The sequence below is a fragment of the Eriocheir sinensis genome, chromosome 41 (genome assembly GCF_024679095.1).
Source record: "Eriocheir sinensis breed Jianghai 21 chromosome 41, ASM2467909v1, whole genome shotgun sequence".
NCBI classification, from domain to species: domain Eukaryota; kingdom Metazoa; phylum Arthropoda; class Malacostraca; order Decapoda; family Varunidae; genus Eriocheir; species Eriocheir sinensis.
In genome coordinates this window covers 9,986,154-9,991,153 of record NC_066549.1, presented here as the reverse complement: position 1 = coordinate 9,991,153, position 5,000 = coordinate 9,986,154, and the positions used below count along the sequence as shown (strand labels likewise).

At 42.4% G+C, this 5,000-nt stretch overlaps 1 protein-coding gene across 3 annotated transcripts in view; it reads left to right on the top strand.

The window, feature by feature from the left end:
- Nucleotides 1–5,000, top strand: part of LOC127009629 (probable G-protein coupled receptor No9) — a 219,498-nt gene that overhangs the window by 198,933 nt on the left and 15,565 nt on the right. The gene's annotated exons all lie outside the window — the stretch shown is intronic.

Below are 5,000 nucleotides of genomic sequence, written 5' to 3'. Positions count from 1 at the left end.
TGTTTCCCTTCCCAGCTGGCAGGCGACATACAGACAAACAAGCAACGTACTATGTCACCCTTCAAATTCAATTATCCTCCGGGGTAGTACATCACTGGGAACTTCATCTCACTCCCAATGTCACCAGTACGGAGATGCCTTGTGAAATCCAATTGCATCTGTCGACATCTCAGCTTTATTCCATTACGCCTTGCCCGTGAAGCGAGGTCGAATGAAAACAAGTTAGTGGCCTTAATGTTGATGAGGGAGAGTGCAAGGACAGGTAGGGTGAGGGCGCAGGTAAAAGGAAGCAGTGCGCGAAATAAGTAAAGGGAGGGACCGGTGAGGAGAAGAGGTGCCAAGAGGAATTCATAGTGAAGGATGGGTTGAGGCGGAAGGGTGACAGAGAAAGAGAGAGAGAGAGAGAGAGAGAGGGGCAGGGAAGAGGAGGTGGGATGAGAATGTGATGGACGAGTCAGAGGGCTAATGGAAAGTGAAAAAGGAGAGAGGAAAGGGGGAACGGTCAGTCAAGTGTTGTTCTACTTTTCTTCGCATTTTGAATATTCTTTCTTCTACCATGTCGTATCTCAAGACTCTATGGTTGTTTTAGATTTTTATTTCACTTCTACAACGGATATTTGGTTTTTCTTTGTGATACTTTAATATTTCTTCTTTTCCTTCTTGTTCTGCTTTTCTTCCCATTTTGAATTTTCTTTCTTCCATCATGTCATTTCTCAGTCTCTGGTTATTTCAGCTCTTTTTTTTTTCAGTTCTACAACGAGTCCCTCTCATATTTGTTTTATTTTCTTAGTAATTCTTCGATGATATTTCTTCCTTTTCTTCTTGTTTTTCTTTTCTTCGCATTTTTAATTTTCCTCTATCATATCTCGTCTCATGATTATTCTCTACCACGAATCTCTCTCGTATTTATCTTTTCTCTGTAATACCGGAGTTGTATTTTTTCCTTTTAATCTGCTTTTCTCCGCATTTTTAATTTTCTTCCATCATGTCTGTCTCAGGTCTCTCTGGTTATTTCACATCTTTATTTCACTTCTACTACGAATCTCTCTCTAGTCTGTCTTTTCTTCATAATACTTTAATGATATATTTTCCTTTTCTTCTTCTTGTCTTCCTCCCTCTTCAGTTCATCCTCATCGACTTCGTTTTTTGCCTATTTTTACATTGTTTGATGCTCGCCCTTTTTACTGCTCCCCCGTCTTCTCTTTTCCTATATTTTATTTTCAATCGTCGAATCCTTCTTCTCCCATTATTCCTGCTTCTCGAATTCCTCCTCCTCCCCTCGTCTCTGTGAAATCACGCTTCCAGACAATTATCATTAACTGTAGTCGTTAGCACATAACTTTTAACGCCTCCGTCCCTCTATTCATCACCTCACATTTTGTTATAAGTTTATTTTTCTTACCTTCGTGTCTCCCTTCAGCGATTTCTCCGTCCTTTCTGTTTTCCTCCTATTTCCTTCTTCATTCATTTATTCCTTCCTTTCATCCGCATTGACCTTATTCCTTACTTCCTTCTCTCCATTCTTCTCCTTTGTATCATCCTTCCCTTCTTCATTCTATAATATATTCCTTCCATTTTTCCTCCTTCCTTCCTTCCTTCCATCCTTCCTTCCTTTTTTTACTTAATTTCTTCCATTCCATCCTCCGCTTTTGCAGTTCTTCCTTCCTTCCTTTCTTTGCATTCCTTTCTTCTTTCCTTTCCTCTGCCCTTCCATATTTTTCATTCGTTCTTTACCTCATTTTTTTTTTCCCTCTGTCCACCCTTCCTCCCTTTTTACCTACCTTTCTTTCTTTCTCTCTTTCTTTCTTTTCGCCTTCCTTCCCTTCTTCCCTTCTTCCTTCCCTTCCATTTCTTCCGTTCATTCTTCATTTCTTTTTTTCCTTCCCTCCTTCCTTCCTTCATTCATTCATTCATTCATTCATTCCTTTCTTCCTACATTCCTTCCCCTCTTCCCTTGCATCCTCCCCTTTCATCCTTCCCTCCCATCCCTCCTTCCCTCCTTTCCTTCCTTTCTTTCTTTCCTCCTATTTTTCTTTCTTCTTTCCTTCCCTCCCGCCTTCCTGTCCTTACCATTGGCCGGGAGATATATTTTGCAAGGATGATGTAGGAGAGAACGTGGCTGAACCGAGTGGCGCTGGGCTCCTGATGATAATGAGAGAGAGAGAGAGAGAGAGAGAGAGAGAGAGAGAGAGAGAGAGAGAGAGAGAGAGAGAGAGAGAGAGAGAGAGAGAGAGAGAGAGAGAGAGAGAGAGAGAACGAAAGAGAAAGAACGAAAGAAAGGAAGAAAGAAAAAAAAGGAAAGAAAAAAATGAAAGAGAACGAGAAAGAAAGAAGGAAAGTGAAAAATTTATGAAAGAAATTATGAAAGAAATAAAGAAAGGAAAGAAAAAGAAAAAAGAAAGAAACAAAAGAGAAAGAAATAGAAAGGAAAAAAGAAAAACAAAAAGAAACAAAGAAAAAGAAAGAAAGGAGAGAGAGAGAGAGAGAGAGAGAGAGAGAGAGAGAGAGAGAGAGAGAGAGAGAGAGAGAGAGAGAGAGAGAGAGAAAGAACGTATGTTCGACGCTGAGTAAAATTTTCAAGCAAATGGACGCTCAAAGACTAACGCGACGAAATAAAACATTGTTCGCTGCAAAAGACGGGAATAAATACCTGAATAAAAATGGTTTAGAGCACGATACAGACAGAAAACACGATAAAAAACATATGGGAAGTTATAAGAACGTTTACCATAGTGTGCCCTTGAATCATTGCTGGATGTGCAGAAAACGATGTCCTGGTAACACTTGAGCGCGAGGAAAATGGGAGAGCAGCGGAGAGAATCTGATGCTATTTATCTGGCGGTGTATTAGGATTACAGTTTTTCTCTATCTTTCATAACTCGCTCAAAGAGACTATTCTCAACATTATTTCTCGGCGGTACTTGTCTGGCCGTGTATTAGGATTATTGTTTTTCCCTTTTTCATAACTCACTCGAGAAGACTATTCTCAACATCCTTCCAAAAAAAATTATCGATTATTTCTACCGTAAGTAAAAACAAAGGGTCACTTACATCTTGCTTCCAGAAATGAGGGATAAAAATAAAGCGGACCTCCCGACTGAAAATGATCAGAACCACAGAAAAGCCGAGCAAAATCTGATGTTTTTTTCATTTCCGTGAGTAAAGAAAAAGTGGTTGCATGATGTAAAGTGTTTTTTTTTCTTTTTTTTACATCTTCGCCTGTGGCGCCGGTAGGCTTGTTTTTGGAGGGGCCTGATGGTATGGCCCAGCCCGTTGTGGCGCAGGCCAGTGTTGATAGTGGCGCCATCTTGCATTGGCTCATGCTGCCCTCCCGGAGCTCATCTTTAATCCCAGAATCTAGAGTCCGGGTTGATAGGTGGTCTTCTGGACAGCATGTGGGTAGTTTTAAGCCACTCGGCGGCGGCTGAAAAATCCCAGCTTTGTGGCACCGGGCGGGGATTGAACTCGTGTCGTCCTGAACGCGGCGCCGTCACGCTGTCGACTCAGCCACCGCCTCCACAAACCATAGAATAACACATTTACTGCTATAAACTGATTGTTGTACATAAATATGTCTCCAATCCACTTACAAACAGCGAGGATGTAGGCGATGGATTCGACATACGTATGTGATTATCACCAAATTGAGCCTCTTAGAGCGGAGCGATCCCTACACGAATAGTTTCCTTATTCTTCGAAACCACAACCTTGCGGTGAACTTGATTATGCGGATTACGCAGAGCTTGATGGAGCAGGTTCCGCTATGCTTTGCTGCACCGGGCTTTGTGGTACAACTTAGTTTAGTCTTCTCAGGCTACCTCAGCTACGTATCTATCGACTGAACTCAAAATAGGATGTCGTGTTCCGTTGCTCGGCTCGACGCACGATTGTCAGTTCACAGACACCCACGCGAGTACTCACTGTGCACCAATAGTCACGGTGCATGTGTTTCCCTCCCTAGAGTGAAAATTCCTGCCATCTCATACGTTCAGCGTCACAGAAAGTGTTTTCTTGGTCCAATCCTCTGAAATGTATTTCTTGGCCATCTGGTGGACACATAACCCCAGCCGGCTCAGACGATCGATGTGGGCCCAGGTGCCGCGAAGCCGCCGAGAAAGTGAAGCAGCAACAACAGTTTCGAGGCGTTCACTCCATCTCGTCGATGAGAAGAGTGAGTCTTGCAGGGTTATAACATCAATTCTCGCAACCCCAAGTGTACATTAAAGAAACAAAAACACATCTTCGAGTAAACTGAAACCCAAAAGATACAAGAAACACAAATTTCAGGACCTGATTTTTGTCGGCACGCTGACCTTGAGGGACCATGGTAAGGATTTTGCCTGAGAATCTCTCGAGGGTCATCCTTTACGAAGAATTAAAGGCTTCGTTAAGCGAGACGGACAAGAGACTAAATAACACTAGTAAATTCACTGCTCGAACAAGCCCCGTTGACTTTGGAAGAAGAGCCGGAAAGCCAACATAAATCTTAGGATTCCACACAGATGAAGTGATACTGGACAGCTTCCAGCGAGGGAGGAAAGTGGCCGGCAGCGTTGTACTCTTAAGACGACCATAAAATAACAATACTGCATGTTGGTCTGTGTATGTTTGTTGTAGGACGGCAGCGGCCAGGCCACATCCAAATATCCAAACAGACATCCAATCAACCAAACAGACACATCTAATCAACCAAACAGACACATCCAAACAGACATCCAATCAACCAAACAGACACATCCCATCAACCAAACAGACACATCCAAACATCCAAACAGACATCCAATCAACCAAACAGACACATCCAAACATCCTAACAGCCACATCCAAACATCCAAACAGACATATCTAAACATCCAAACAGACACATCCAAACATCCAAACAGACACATCCAAACATCCAAACAGACATCCAATCAACCAAACAGCCACATCCAAACATCCAAACAGACATCCAGATATCCAAACAGACACATCCATTCAGCCTCAATCATTCAGCCTCA